Source organism: Mesocricetus auratus, unplaced genomic scaffold (genome assembly GCF_017639785.1).
Source record: "Mesocricetus auratus isolate SY011 unplaced genomic scaffold, BCM_Maur_2.0 Super-Scaffold_100004, whole genome shotgun sequence".
Classification (NCBI taxonomy): Eukaryota; Metazoa; Chordata; class Mammalia; order Rodentia; family Cricetidae; genus Mesocricetus; species Mesocricetus auratus.
In genome coordinates this window covers 39,461,546-39,478,184 of record NW_024429189.1, presented here as the reverse complement: position 1 = coordinate 39,478,184, position 16,639 = coordinate 39,461,546, and the positions used below count along the sequence as shown (strand labels likewise).

Genomic DNA, 16,639 nt, shown 5'->3' with positions numbered 1-16,639 from the left:
GTGTGTGCTGCTATTTGGTATGTGTGTTATTTGTTCTGTCTCTGGTGAGCCATGACTTAATAGAGATATTGATTAAAATTTTTGTGTATTTTGAAAAGAGAAAAGAAATCTTATAGTTTAAATTGGGGTTGAAAGTGTAGCTCAGTGATGCAGTACTTGTATACCACACTTGAGGCCCTGGGTTTGAGTCTAAGCAGTAGAATAACAGTAATAATAATAATCATTTTATTAGCCCCAAGAAACTCTCTCCCACAGTGAAAGGGGGCTTTCTTATTAATGTGGTCATTTCTGTTTCCTTGCTTTATTTCATGGATATGGCCAAAAGCACACAATAAAAGAGAAATTAGACAGTTTGGATCACCTCACGGTTAAAATCTGCATATTTGAGTGTACAACACAACAGTGAAAGCTTGAGTTAGCAATGTAAGTGTGACCCATGTGTGAGCATTACAGCTGGGATCGAGAGGTATCCTGGCAGACAGGAGCCAAAGAATACCACAGAGTCACACCGCGCAGCAAACCTCACACAAGAGATTTTAATGAGGGAAACACCCAGAAGGGAGGCTGCTTCTGCCCTAGCAAGCAGCAGCAGAGATCTGAACAGAAGGCGGGGCTTATGGAGTTTCTTGTGGGAAGGGGTGGAACTTTTCAAGGTGAAGCTTTCCAGGGTGGGGATTGGTGGGATTTCAAGTCCAGAGTGTGGGCTTTTTACTCTGTAGGGTGGGGACTGGGCCCAGCCCAGTTACTGTTCAGTGGGTAAAACCTGGCAGTTGGAGGTCCTCAGGAGCCCTCAGGAGCACTCGTGTGCTTCAAGTGGCTTACCTCATGGAATAAAAGGAAATACTAGCAAGTCATGTATCTAGGATTTAGAAGCCAGAATTTCCCTATGTAAAAACATTAAGAAAGAAAGAAACAAAAACCCCTTACATTTCAACAATTGAAATCATCGGATTAGAAAATAAGCAAAAGACACCAGACAGGATGGTGCATCCAGTAATCTAAGCTCTCAGGAATCTGAGCTAGCAGGACTGAGAGCTTGAAATCAGCCTGGGCAACATAGTGAGTATCTGTCTCCAAAAAGAAATGAAAAAGCAATTTAAATTGGGCAAAGGACTTGAATGAACATGTCTTCAAAAAGAATGTATAAATAGTGACCAATGATGTGAAAATTGTTTAAGGGTTCTCATTATTAGAAAATAAAATTCAAAGCCACTATGAGATAATAAATACCTCATGCTCGTTAGAGTGACTACTAACAAAAAAGGGGGGGGGGAATGGGGCTGGAGAGATGGCTCAGTGGTTTAGAACAAGTTCTGCCCTTACAGAAGACCTGGTTCTGCTCCTAGAACCTACAACAGGTGGCTCGCCACCGTCCCTAACTCCTGCTCCAGGGGGAGTCAACACCTCCTTCTAGCCTCCAAGGGGCACCTGTACTCAACAGGAATGCGGACACATGATTTAAAAGAAAAAAAATAACCCAGTGGTCGAGTGGTCGCCTCTTATGTGGCCCCAGGTTCAGTTCCCTGTAGCGGGGAGGGGAGGAGGGGGAGATAGTGCTATGGGGACATTAGAAAGTCCCGCGCTGCTGGTGAGAGTGGACAGTGGAAAACGGGGCAGTGTTCCTGTCACGGTTAAGAGCAGACCTTCTTTGTGATCCAGCAGTCCTGTGGCTGCCTGTACTTTCAAAAGGAACTTTTTAAAGTCCTACAGCGCTCCTTGCACACCCATGCTTGTAGTGTCATTATATGTAATAGCCCCAAAGTGGGACTACCTCAAGTGACTGTCAGCATCAGGTAAGTAAACAACATGTCGCATCTGCTGCAGTGGCATTCTGTCCATCGAAGGACTGCACACCTGCAGTTCCAGGACTGAAAGGCAGAGGCAGAGATTCACGACTTCAAGGCCACCCTAGGCTGTATAGCAATGTGGAAGCCTGCTTGGGCTACATTAGTCCAACTCAGGGTAGACATGTGGACCTTAAAGATACATAAACTAATCATTATATACATGACATGGAAGGTGGGTCAGTGCGGAATTTTATTTTGCAAGATGGAGGGACTCTGCAGATGGGCAGTGACCATGACACAGCAGTGTAATGTGCAGAGCCCCTGAGCTGCACTCCTCAGAATGGCTAAGGTGGGAGACGCTATCCTGATGTGTGCTTTGCATTAGAAACCAAGCTGGCCCCCATGCTCTGCCCCGCCTTCCACAGTCGCGTTCCTGTTGCTTTCTGCCTAACTTCCTGCCCTGTCTACCACGTTGCACACATGGTGCTCTCTTTCCCACCTTTCCTCACTACTCATAACTCACGTGGACGGTGCCTGACACTTGGTGTAAGGTCTTGTCACTGTACTGGTTGCTTTGTCAGTTGACGCAAGCCTAGACCTATCTGGGAAGAGGGACTCTTAATTGAGGCAATGTGTCCCATCACCTGCCCTATAAGGAAGTTTGTGGGATGTTTTCTTGATGAACGATTTCTGTGGGAGGGCTCAACCCACTGTGGGCGGTACTACCCCTTGGCTAGTGATCCTGGATGGTGTAAGGAAGCAGGCTGGGCAAGCCATGGGTAGCAACCAGTGAGCAGCGCTCCTCCTCCACTCGTTGCCTCTCTTTAGCTCCTGCCTCTCAGTTCCTGCCCTGACTTCCCTCAATAATGGGGTGTGGCCTGAGAATTGTAGACTGCAATAAACCCTTTCCTCCCCAAGTTGCTTTTGCTCATGATACTTTATCAACAATAGAAAATTAAGAGTCACCAGTACTCAGGCTGCCACCACCACAGTACTGCTAGCCCTCCACCCCAGGCATGCTCTGTACTCTGTGCATCATAATCAAAGCTCCGCGCTTCCGTGGCCCCCCATCCACCCCTCCTCCACTGTTTAAACTTTTGTTTCTTTATTTTCTTGTTTTGCATCATAATCAAAGTTCCCCTCTTTCAGGCACCCCACCCCCAATCCACTCCTCCTCCACTGTTTCTCTTCAGATACAGGCGGCTTTCTGTGGATGTCAGCCATGGTATGTCCAGTTGCAGCCTCCTCTTCCTCTAAGGATGGGTGAGGCAATCCATAGGAGGAACGGGTGCCGAAAGCAGGCAGCAGAGTCAGAGACAGCTCCCGCTCTCACTGTCAAGAGTCTCACCGGAAGACCAAGTTACACAACTGTAACGTATATGCAGAGAGCCTAGAGCAGTCCCATGCTGGCTCCCTGGTTGTAGGTTCAATCTCTGTGAGCCCAGGTAGTTTGTTCTGTGGGTTTTCTTGTGGTGTCCTTGACACCACTGGGTCCTACAACCCTTCCTGCCCCCTCTTCTGCAGGATTCCCCAAGATTCACCTAATGTTTGGCTGTGGGTCTTAGCATCTGTTTCCATCAGTTGCTGGAGGAAGCCTCTCTAGTGACAGAAGAAAATTTCATAGTTTTGTTCCTATTTCTGTCTGCTCTACTTGAGAATTTCTTATCTACCTTTGTTTGTACATGGTAACATCAGCACACCAGGAGAGGTTGTTAGCTGTTCAGCACCTGGGTCCCCAGTGAACCAACCCAACCAGTATTTGCACTTTAACAAGATCCCCGGGTGACTGTATACACATTAAAATGAGAAGGCTTCTCACCGCTCTTGGGACACTGGACCTCCTCGCTTGCTTGTTCATAGAACTATCTCGGAACTTACACACGCATTCCTGCCTTGGGTTTACTGTTAGATTCAGATTCTAGGCAACGGTGTTTATTATTGTGTGGGAGAGTCTGATATATAGTTAGATTGAAAGGCACTGAATTGTATGTAACTTAAAGGAAAATATCACAGAATTCCATGGATTATAAACTGGCTTAGAGTTGGGAAGGGCAGAAGGAGATGATGAAATTTGAGTAGTTTTTATCCCGAACACAGAACAACATGACTCTACAGGATTGCGTGTAGACGTGAGATCTCATTTAAAAAAAAAAAAAGTGTCCTCTCTTGCTGCTTATTCTTCTCTTATTTTCACTTTGCTCGGCGTTTCCCTGAACCGCTACTCACTGGTGTTCTTGGCCTTCCCAACAGACTCAGTGAGACTGCAGGGCTCTGCTCCGGCACTCATAGCCTGTGCGGCTTTCTGCTCTGCTAAAGGTGAAGTGCAGAGAGTCCCAGGGCATGGCTGTCCCAAAGTTGCCCTTTGCTGCCGCTGTTTTGTGGAAGTCCCCTTGTACTCAGGGAGCTAAAGCCACCCACTTCGGTGTGTTGTGATCTCAGTGTGAGCACCAAGTCCTTTCACGTAGGTGCTTTGCTGACTTCGTGTCCTGCTTCTCAACTGAGCAACCTTGCTGTCCCCACCGATTTGCCCCTTCTGATTCTGCTTCAGCATTTCCCTGTCTGTCCTGGAGCCCACTGGGAAGCTATTTTAATCTAAAGGAAGCTTACGAACAAAGAGTCTCAGGGGCCAGGGAGATAGCTAAGTCTGTTGTGGGGCGTTCTGTGTCTTCTGGGACAAAGAAAGAGTGTCACTACAAGATGCGGCAGAGAGGAGCCATTTCTATGAATAGCCGTGTAAAGGCATATTTATTGATCATCACACATAAGTTGTTATGGGGGTGAAATGAGTTCCACATACCAAAGTCCCTGATTTGCACTGTTGGCAATACCCCGTAATCCAAGATAACCCAGGTGTGCCAGGACCATCTTGTAACCAAAGTCATGCAAAGGCTGTAAAGTCCCTTCAGAATATCAGCTCTATAAACCACAGAAATCACTGTTGTCCACAATGATTTCTTCAAGAAAACAACTAGTCATTCTGAAGTTTACCCTAGATACAGTGAAAACAACTATTTCATTCGAATGTTTACCTGAGATAAAATGATTCTACTAATTTCTCTTCTACAGTCTGTAAAGCGTTTGGTATGAAAGCAAGAGAACACACATTTGGGGAGCACACCAGCAATCCCAGTGCTGGGGAGGCAGACAGGATTCTGGGGCTCACTGGCCAGCCACTCCAGCCTCCAACTTCTGGGTGCAATGAAAAGCCATGTCTCCAAAGACAATGTAGAAAATGGTTAGGAAGACACCCGAGGACCCATGCATGCACACACGGGCACACACACTCGCGTACACACACACATACACATATACCATAGAATGTCTCGGCAGTCACATAGATCTCTCTTCCTGGGGATATCCTGTTTTATGGTTTTGTTTGTTACTTTGAGGCTGACTTTGCCATCAGTCCAGGCTGGCCTTGAACTCACACCTACCTCGACTTCTCCAGACCTGGGATTGCACATGGGGGTTTTCTTTTTCTGTGGTTACAGATAAGAGAGCCCTCTGCAAGACTGTTCGAACATTTCTGTATCTACTCATGATCTTCATTTCTATTCCAGAAACTAGGGGTTTTTTTTTTTTTACAAAGTTTAGAGGGTTTCACTAGTCAGTATGAGAAAACTTCTTAAGTGTTGGAAGGTGAAATTCAATTGATTTATCAAATCTTAATTGCATTCCTGCTCTTGTCATCACTAGAAAATGACTAGCGGCTTTCCCATTGTTATTGAAATATTCATCTTCCTTATAAATATTTTGACATTTTGTGAAGTGCCAAAAATACACACAATGTGTGCTGCTAGATATGAGTAAGACAGGACTCTTGTTTTAGCTTAAAGTTTCCTCCAGGTGGGGAAAGGGGGAGGTGACAGATCCTAGAGAAGGGTGTAGAACTGGGCTAAGCCAGCCATTCTTCACTAGCATTTCAAGCCGAGGATCAAGCAACCTCACTTCCCTGCAGGGTAAGCACCTCACCCTCATACTGGGGATCCTTTGGAAGTTCTGAATGATAATTAGATGTGAGCCACCGAGCAGCTCGGTCCCTTCCTGTCTTAGTGATGGGGGTAGCCTTCTGTATGCTGTGAATATATGTTTCTCTTATTGGTGTAACAAAACACTGATTGGCCAGTAGCCAGCAGGAAGTATAGGTGGGGCTACCAGATGAGGAGAATTCTGGGAAAAGAAAGGCAGAGTGAGTCAAGAGAGACACCATGTAGCTGCTGAGGAAGAAAGGGAACCAGGCATCACCGGTAAGCCCGAGACCATGTGGAAATACATAGATTAGTAGCTATGGGTTCATAATTAAGAGAGAGATAGCCAGTAAGAAGCCTGAACTATCAGTCAAACAGTTTATGATTAATGTAAGCCTCTGTGTGTTTATTTGAGCTGAGGGTTGGTGGGACTGGGCTGGACAGAAAAATCTGTCAACACCTCCAAGTGTTGATTGTACAACCAGAAAGCTATACCAAGGCCTAAAAAATCTCTTCCAGCTCCCAAAGTCAAAGATTTTGAGGGGCTGAAGAGTTAACAGTGGTTGCACTGGCTCTTCTTCCAGAAGACTTGGGTTCAATTCCCAGCACCTACTTGGTAGCTCACAAGCTTCTGTAAATCCAATCCCTGGGGATCCAGCATCTTCTGTTGGCTTGCAAGGGCACTGCAAACAGGCAAAATACCCATACACATGAAGTTAAAGACAAAATAAACAAAAAACCCAAAGATTCTATGACTTATCAGAGAAATTATATATTACCAAGAGATAAGAACAGCATTTTCTATTTTGTCCCCACTCTTGATTTTACAACATGTGGAAAACAACGAAACCCAAATGGGAAGAAACAGAGTCAGCACCCTGCCATCTGACACTCGGGAATTGTCATTTTATGACCCATGCTGATCCTTGTATATGTATAATAATACATAGTTATGATCATAAAGCAGGCACAATTTTATGTCCACACTTGTTCACTTGCCATTGCATAGTTTTTTTTAATGCTTTTATTATCACTCATAATTATGGTCTCAGCACTCAGGTGGGTCTCATGTAGTATTCTAGCTCATTGATGTTGTGTAGTTTATTAACATATTGCCTGTATTTGGAATTGTAGATTGCTCTTTGTTTGATAACATAAAGGATGCAGCAGCAAATTTTTAGTCCTTTTTGTTACCAACCTTGGGGGTCACAACCTTTGCCCCAAGTCAGGTTCAGACACCCATCCTCAATGAGCCCAACTATAAGAGTCAAATTAAACAAACAAACAAACAAAAAAGCAGGAAAAGGAGATTTATTCCATGTGGCCACATTGGGAAGAGGGGCAGTGAGATCCAGTGATGCCCTGAAGTCCACATTTGGGGCCCTGAAGGAAAATCAAAGTTTAAGTGGGAGGCCAAGGACATATAGTCAGAGAGGTCGAGGTCATGGTGTGGTCCCGCCCACCGTGGACTTCTGCTTGCCTGGGCTTGGGTCTCATTCTGTAAGGTGGTTCCACAAGTTGTTAGAACTGTGTAAAAATCTCCTTCCAGGAGACATATGCCCCTGTCTGGTCCCTTTTCCTTCTCAGAGCATGAGATTTCTCAGGAAATTCCCATTTGGGGTCGGGTATTGTTTTAACAGTCTGAACAACTGGCGGACACAAATGTCTCTTTAGAATACCTCCATTTCCCACTTCCACCAGCCCTGCTACATCTGGACCATTCTTTTGAATAACTAAGAAATACTTTTTTTTTGTTTGTTTAATTTCTAGGAAGAAATTCCTGATGTGATTCCTGGGCTAAAGGGAAGTTGTTATTCCTAAGTTTAACAAAGGCTTTCCAGAAAGCTTCCACTGCCTGACTTTGCTGCTGAAAGAGTGGCCCTCCCCCACCCCTCCCCACTCCCGCCCCACCACATATAGGACAGAATGATACCTAAGGACTTAATTTATGTTTATTTGATTACTAGAAGTCTTGAACATTTTTCTATCTGCGATTGAGTTTTCTCTTCTGTGAACTGTCTGGCTGTACCCTTTCCCTAAGCTGACTGTGAACCCCTGAATGAGTCACTGAGGCTCCCTTCTGTAAACAAGATGATGATAGTCCTGCCTCAAAACAGGGTAGCAAATGATACAGGGGCACCTTCCAAATGTTACTGTCTGTAGCGTGAGAATATTAGTGAGTTTCATTTGAATTTGTGATTCCCTCTGATGTTCATATAAATGTGAACGTATCTTTGAAAACCTGAGGAGAGCTTTCCTGATGGTGTAGATGTGATTCCTGTGGGCTGTTGGGTTTGACCAGGCGTATTTCCCTATTAATTTCTGTACTAGCTTTGCATGAGTATACTGACATATAAGCATATAAGCGTGTATTTCTCACGAGACCAGAAACAGTGTCTATGCCCAAAGGACCACTTGTAAAAATGTCACTGTCTGACGGTGCTCAGAATGGCATTCCCAGCTCTACTGAAGAAATGTCCAGATAAGTGGTTCAGGAGAGTATGTAAACAAAACCAAGCGAACCCAAAGGCATGTGTACTTGCACTTAGAAATCCCAAACCAACACCAAACCGCACACACATTTCAAACATGAAAACCATGCATGCTTCAAGCCAGAGAGAAGAAACTAACCTACAGAAAATGCTCTTCCACAGAAGCTTTTGTACACACCTTAGGCCAAGGGTGGAAAACCAAACAGATGGGCTCCAATAACTTGCCTTTGAGAGTCTGTAAACCAAGTCCACGATATCGTGGGTGCAAGGGAATGAAGCAGGGAACGGTTGTTCGCACGCTTCAAGACCAGAGTTAATCTCCCCTCCAGTGAGGATTAAGAGCAATGACGGAGGAGAATGCCAATGAGGGGGAGCTGATGAAGCCTGCCACCCAGACGAGGATCGGAAACTATTTAAACTGGATAATGCAGTGTGTGTTTTGGCTCCGAGAGAGCAGAAGTTGAACTTTGGAGTAGTGATCAAGGACTTGATCTCAAAGCATTTGCAAACAGTGCGGGGAAAGAGAGCAGATGCCGACATTATTGCCAGTGGGAACCCAACGTGAGAGTCGGAGTGCCAGACGAAGAGAAACCACAGGGAATTTTTGTGGAAATCTCAGCATTGACAATGATTTATGGCTGATTTAGAAAGGAGACAAGGAAAATACGGCTACAGGGTGTAGCATCTGATGACTACAGACAAAGGATGGAAAGAGCTAGCCACAGTGCTCCAGCCTTCTGGAAATCCAGAATTCTCCACTTACAGCAGGGCACCAGAATGCTTGTCTGAATTAAGTCCATGCTTCTTCTCTGGCTCCTTTTATCTCTTCTTGATGCTGTGTAACCTTAAAAACCCCCACTAGCAGCCAGAGATGGTGGAGCACATATTTAATCCCAGCACTAAGGAGGCAGAGGCAGGTGGATCTCTGTGAATTTGAGGCCAGCCTGGTCTACAGAGCGAGTTCCAGGATAACCTCCAAAGCGACAGAGAAACTCTGTCTCGAAAAACAAAAAATAAAAAACAAAACAAACAAAACAACTCATAGGATGGAAACAAACTATGGGGTATTGATGCTGGTTCCTACATCCTCAAGGTCACAAGAAAAACTGGGGCTCATCTGAGAGAAAATGACAAACATCAGCTAGAGTGCCACCAAAGGAACAATAGGCTTTAGTATCTATCCAGTAACAATGCTTATCGAATAGCAAAGAAGGCAGATGCAACGGGGAAAACAAGGCTGGACTTTTGTGCCTAGGAATCTGTGCCAACTAAGCCAACCCATGGTCACTGTTACCTTCCATCAGGCAAAGAGCTTTCAACTCCACCAACAGAAGATGCTCTCTTCCTGTAACATCTTGAAGATAGCGCAGTGTTGGTTACTTTTCTTGTTGCAATGGGCAAACATCTTACAAGATGTTACAGAAGGGGGCAAGGTTTCTTTTGGTTTAGTTGGAGGACAGGCAGTCATCATGATGGGGAAGGCATGGTAACAGATGGGGGAGAAAAGCTGGTCACGAGGTATCATCGGTCAGGAAGCAGGGGTAAACAGGAAGTAATGCCAGGTGATTAAATCTCAAGGCCCACCCCTAGTGAGCCACTTCCTCCAGCAAGGTTCCTGTCCTAAAGGTTCTACAGCTCTCCCAGACAGCAACATCAGCTGGGTACCAAGTGTCCAAACACATGGCTATGGAGGACAGCTTGCATTCAAACCACAACAAACCCTGATTGTGCATTTTCCGTGTTGTTTCATGGTGGATTGCTTGTCTGTCTCTCTTGCTGGGTCACCAACTCCATGGTGGTATGAACAGTATCCTTCATCACCTTAGCCTTAATACAGCATCTAGAACTACACAGGCCACTGCGGGAGCCACCAACCAGCTCAATGGGTTTTTATGGTTGCTTTAGTTTGATTTCTGTTGCTGTGATAAAAGACTTTAACCAAAAACAACTTGGGGGCTGGGAAGGGTTTGGCTTACACTTCCAGGTCATAATTCAACATTGATGGAAATTGGGGCAGGAACTCAAAGCGGGAGCTTAAAGCAGGAAATCATGGAAGACTGTTGCCTGCTGGCTCAGTCCTTGGCTCATGTTCAGCTAGCTTTTCTATATAGCCCAGGACCGCTGCCTGAGGGATGGTGCTGCCCACAGTGGACTCTCCTGCATCAATTAAAAATCAAGACCCTCTCTCATAGACATCTCACAGACCAACTTGATCTAGGCAAGTCCTCAATTGAGGCTTCTCCTTCCTGAAGGCCCTGGGCTGTATCATGTTGACAATTAAGACAAAATGAAGATAATGATCATGCGTGGAAGTGATAATATTTTAGCTGTATTAGTTACTTTTCTTGTTGTTATGACAAAATTCCTGTTCAAAGGCAATTGAGGAAAAGAAGGGCTTGTTTTGGCTCACATTTGGAGAGCACTGTGGTGACAACGGAGCAAGTCATCTTGTCACGTTGTGTCTGCAGCCAGGCAGAGAGACCTACACTGATGCTCATCTCATTTTTCCATTTTCCATTTTCAGTCCACCTGGGGCCGGAGTCAGCGGGATGGTGGCACGCACATTCAGAGTGCATTTTTCCTCTCCAGTTAAACCTCCCTGAAAACACTCTCCCAGTGTGGAAAAACACCTGGAAGTGAGTCTCCTAAGTGATTCCAAATCAAATTAACAGTGAAAAGTAAACATCATAAGTCTACTTCTTGTCAACTCCTTGACACCCAAACATGTTCCTTTTGACCATAACAGTCTACCCCCTGTCCTCAAATGCCCACATCAATCTCATAATGCAAACTTCTTTTAGAGTTCTCAAAATCTTTTTTTGTTTGTTTTTTATTTAAATTAGAAACAAGCTTTTATTTTTTACATGTCAATCCCAGTTCCCTCCCTTCCTCCCCTGCCTCCCTCTGATTCCCCTATCCCATCCCCTTTCTGCTCCCCAGGAAGGGTGAGGCCTTCTATTGGGGATCTTCAAGTCTTGCATATAATTTGGAGCAGGGCCCAGACCCTCCCCCTTGTTTCTAGGCTGAGAGAGTATCCCTTTATGTGGAATGGACTCCCAAAGTCTATTTGTACACTAGAGATAAATACTGATCCACTACCAGAAGCCCAACAGATTGTCCAGGCCTTCTAACTGACACTCATGTTCAGGGGGCCTGAATCAGTTCTATGCTGGTTTCCCAGCTATCAGTTCATGAGATCCCCCTTGTTCAGGTCAGCTGTTTCTATGGGTTTCTCCTGCCTGGTTTTGAATCCTTTGCTCATCACTACTCCCTCTCTGCAACTGGATTCCAGGAGTTAGGCTCAGTGTTTACCTCCCTCTCCTTTCCTCCCATGCTTCCAATTAGCTCAGGAGATTTTTTCCCTTTCCCCTTCTCCAGGGGCCCATGTCTTAGGGTCCTCTTTGTTTCCTAGCTTCTCTGGCTGTATGGATTGTAGGCTGATAATCCTTTGCTCTATGTCTAAAATCCATATATGAGTGAGTACATACCATGTTTGTCTTTTTGTGATTGGATTAGCTCACTCAAGATTTCTTCTAATTCCATCCTTTTGCTTGCGAATTTCAAGATTCCATTGTTTTTTTCTGCTGAGTAGTACTCCATTGTGTAAATGTACCACATTTTCTCTATCCATTCTTCAGGTGAGGGGCATCTATGTGGTCTTTCAGCCATTTTAGATTGAAAATTCTCTGTTTAGTTCTGTACCCCATTTTTTAAATTGGATTATTTTGTGTTTTGGTGACTAGCTTCTTGAGTTCTTTGTATATTTTGGAAATCAGCCCTCTGTCAGATGTAGGATTGATGAAGATCTTTTCCCATTCTGTGGGCTGCCGTTTTGCCTTGTTGACTGTGTCCTTTGCCTTACAGAAACTTCTCAGTTTCAGGAGGTCCCATTTATTAATTGTCGATCTCAGTGTCTATGCTACTGGTGTTATGTTCAGATAGTGGTCTCCTGTACCAATTTGTTCAAGGGTACCTCCCACTTTCTCTTCTAAGAGGTTCAGTATGACTGGATTTATGTTGAAGTCTTTGATCCATTTGGACTTAAGTTTTGTGCATGACGATAGGTATGGATGTATCTGCAGTCTTCTACATGCCAGAATCCAGTTATGCCAGCACCATTTGTTGAAGATGCTTTCTTTTTTCCATTGTATAATTTTAGCTTCTTTGTCAAAAAATCAGGTGTTTGTAGGTGTGTGGATCAATATCAGGGTTTTCAATTCAATTCCATTGGTCTACCTGTCTATTTTTGTGCCAATACCAAGCTGTTTTTAGGACTATAGCTTTTTAATAGAGTTTGAAGTCAGGGTTGGTGATGCCTCTGGAAGTTCCTTTATTGTACAAGGTTGTTTAGGCTATCCTGGGTCTTTTGCTTTTCCATATAAAGTTGAGAATTGTTCTTTCAAGGTCTGTGAAGAATTGTGCTGGGATTTTGATGGGGATTGCATTGAATGTGTAGATTGCTTTTGGCAAGATTGCCATTTTTACTATGTTGATTCTACCTGTTCAAGAGCATGGGAGATCATTCCATTTTCTGGTATTTTCTTTAATTTCTTTCTTAAAGACTCAAAGTTCTTGTTATACAGGTCTTTCACTTATTTGGTTAACATTACCCCAAGATATTTTATGTTGTTTGTGGCAATTGTAAAGGGTGATGTTTCTCTGATTTCTTTCTCAGTCCATTTATCATCTGTATATAGTAGAGCTACTGACTGTTTTGAGTTAATCTTGTACCTTGCCACTTTGCTGAAGGTGTTTGTCAGCTGTTGGGAGTTCCCTAGTAGAGTATTTCAGGTCACTTATGTAAACTATCATATCATTTGCAAATAGTAAAAGTTTGATTTCTTCTTTTCCAATTTGCATCCCCTTGATCTCCTTTTGTTGTCTTATTGCTCTAGCTAAAACTTCAAGTATATATTGAAGAGATATGGAGAGAGTGGACAGCCTTTTCTTGTTCCTGATTTTAGAGGAATCACATTGAGTTTCTCTCCATTTAGTTTGATGTTGGCTGTTGGTTTGCTCTATATTGCTTTTATTATGTTTAGGTATGTTCCTGTTATCCCTGATCTCTCCAAGACTTTTATCGTGAAGGGGTGTTGGATTTTGTCAAAGGCCTTTTCAGCACCTAGTGAGATAATCATGTGTAGTTTTTTTTTTCAGTTTGTTTATTGGTGGATTACATTGATGGATTTTCCTATGTTGAACCATCCCTGTACCCCTGGGATGAAGCCTACTTGATCATGGTGGATGATTTTTCTGATGTGTTCTTAGATTCGATTTGCCAGTATTTTATTGAGTATTTTTACATCAGTGTTCATGAGAAATATTGGTCTGTAGTTCTCTTTCTTAGTTGTGTCTTTGTGTGACTTGGGTATCAAGGTAATTGTAGCCTCATAAAATGAGTTTAGCAATGATCCTTCTGCTTCTATTATGTGGAACACTTTGAGGAGAATTGGTATAAGCTGTTCTTTGGATTTCTGGTAGAATTCTGCACTGAAACCATCTGGCCCTGGGCTTTTTTTGGTTGGGAGAATTTGATGATGACTGCTTCTATTTCATTAGGGGATATAAGTCTATTTAAATTCTTTATCTGTTCTTGATATAATTTTGGTAAGTGATATCTATCCAGAAAATTGTTCATTTCCTTTAAATTTTCAAATATTTTGGAGTACCAGTTTTCAAAGTATGATCTGAAGATTCTCTAGATTTCCTCGGTGTCTGTTGTTATGTCCCCCTTTTCATTTCTTATTTTGTTAATTTGCATGTTCCAAATTTTCTGTACCTATTGCCAAGTATGTGGTCAATTTTAGAGAAGGTTCCATGTGTCACTGAGAAGAAAGTATATTCTTTTTTGTTTGGATGGAAAGTTCTATAAATGTCTATTAGATCCAATTGGGTCATAACTTCTGTTAGTTCCTTTGTTTCTTTGTTAAGTTTCTGTCTGGTGGCCCTATATAGTGGTGAGAGTGGAGTGTTGAAGTCTCCCATAATAAGTGTGTGAGGTTTTATGTGTGATTTGAGTTTTAGTAATGTTTCTTTTAAGAATGTGGATGCCTTTGCCTTTGTATTTGGGACATAGATATTCAGAATTGAGACTCCATTTTGATGGATTTCTCCTGTGATGAATATGAAGTGACCTTCTTCATCTCTTTTGATTGATTTTAAAATCTAATTTGTAGGATTGCTACCCCCGCTTGTTTCTTGGGTCCATTTGATTGGAAAATCTTTTCCCAAACCTTAACTCTGAGGTAATGTCTGTCTTTGAAGTTGAGGTGTGTTTCTTGTATGCAGCAGAAGGATGTATTCTGTCTTGGTATCCATTCTGTTGGCCTTTTTTATAGACGAGTTAAGACCATTAATATTGAGGGCTCTTAATTACCATTTATTGTTAATTCTTGTTTGCTTTGGATTTGTTGGTGGTGGTTGTATTGTGTGTGGATCCCCCCCCCCTTTTTTTTCTTTTGGCTGTTGGTAAAGTGGGATTATCTATTGCTTATGTCTCTCTGGTTGTAGTTAACTTCCTTGGGTTGGAGTTTTCCTTCCATAACTTTCGGTAGGGCTGGATTAGTGGATATGTATTGTTTAAATCTGGTTTTGTCATGGAATATCTTGTTTTCTCCATCTATGATTGAAAGCTTTGCTGGGTATGGTAGTCTGGGACGCCATCCATGGTCTCTTAGTGTTGGTAGAATATCTATCCAGGACCTTCTGGCTTTCAGAGTTTCCAAGGAGACGTCAGGTGTAATTCTGATAGATTTGCCTTTATATGTTACTTCACCTTTTTCCTTAGCTGCTCTTAATATTCTTTCTTTATTCTGTATGTTTGGTGGGTTTTTTTTTGTTTGTTGTTTGTTTTTTTGTTTTGTTTTGTTTTTTTGTTTTTTTTCCCAAGACAGAGTTCCTCTGTGTTGTTTTGGAGATTGTCCTGGAACTCGTTTTGTAGACCAGGCTGGCCTCGAACTCAGAGATCAGCCTACCTCTGCCTCCCCAGTGCTGGGATTAAAGGTGTGTGCCACCAACGCCTGGCTGTTTGGTGTTTTGATTATTATGTGGCAAGGGGAGTTTTTTGTGGTCTATTCTATTTGGTTTTCTGTAAGCTACTTGTACTTTCATTGGGATGTCTTTCTTTAGGTTAGGAAAGTTTTCTTCTATGATTTTGTTGAATATGTTTTCTGCTCCTTTGAGGTAGTTTTCTTCACCTTCTTCTATACCTATTATTCTTTGGTTTGGTCTTTTCACGGTGTCCCATATTTCCTGGATATTTTGTATTAGGGATTTGTTGGACTTAAGATTTTCTTTGGTCGGGGCCAGAGAGATGGCTCAGAGGTTAAGAGCACTGACTGCTCTTCCAGGGGTCCTGAGTTCAATTCCCAGCAACCACATGGTGGCTCACAACCATCTACAATTCAATCTGGTGTCCTCTTCTGGCATGTAGGCAGAACACTGTATATGTAATAAATAAATAAATCTTTAAAAAATATTTTCTTTGGTCAATGAATCTATTTCTCCTAGAGTATCTTCAACACCTGAGGTTCTTTCTTCCATCTCTTGTATTCTTTTGGTTATAGTTACATCTGTAGTTCCTGATTGCTTACCTAACTTTTCTATTTCCAGCATTCCCTCAGACTGTGTGTTTTTTATTATTTCTATTTCAGCTTTCAAACCTTTCACCATTTGAATTATTTCTTGCAATTTTTGGTTTGTCTTTTCCTCCATTTCTTGAATTTTTTGTTTGTTTTTTTTTCTTCCATTTCTTTAAGGGATTTTTCTCATTACCTCTTTGAGGGTCTTTGTCATCTTCATAAAGTTGTTTTTAGGTTAATTCTCTTCTGCTTCATCTGTGTTGGGATGTTCAGGTCTTGCTGGTGTGGAGCCCCTAGACTCTGGTGGCATAATATTGATCTTTCTGTTGTTGACTGTGTTGTTAACAATGTCATCTTCCCATCTCTTCTTCCAGTGGGTGCTGTTGGGCCTCTCCCTCTCCTGGTGGGTACAGGGCTAAGATTCTCTTCCGGTGGGTGCAAGCAGGTCCAAGATGGCTCTCCTCTTCCCATGGGTGGGAGTGGGACTAGTACCACGTCGTTGGCAGACTCTGGATGGGCTGTTCCTCCAGGACAGGTTCCCCTGTGTGCAGGCCCGAAGCCTCAGGAGGCTCCGAGCAGGGCATGGAAGGCAGGCCGGAACAAGTTCTAAAAATCCTAAGAGTTCTTTCTTTTTTTAACTTTCTTTTATTTATTTTTTGTGTTTTTCACATCATGCATCTTGATCCCACTATGAGGTCTAATATTATTCAAAAGCCCAAAGTCCAAAGTCTCTTCTGAGACTCAAGACAATTTTTTATCTGAGAATCTTTAGAGAAAAAAAAATCCCAGGCCAATTACATGGCAATGTTATA

At 43.0% G+C, this 16,639-nt stretch overlaps 1 long non-coding RNA gene across 2 annotated transcripts in view; it reads right to left on the bottom strand.

Moving 5' to 3' along the window:
- Positions 1–6,146: 6,146 nt before the first annotated feature.
- Positions 6,147–16,639, bottom strand: part of LOC106021953 — a 32,735-nt gene continuing 22,242 nt past the window's right edge. For both annotated transcript variants that reach the window (XR_005877181.1, XR_002384886.2), the window contains exon 3: positions 6,147–6,438. This is a non-coding gene — a long non-coding RNA (uncharacterized LOC106021953). The remainder of the gene's footprint in view (positions 6,439–16,639) is intronic.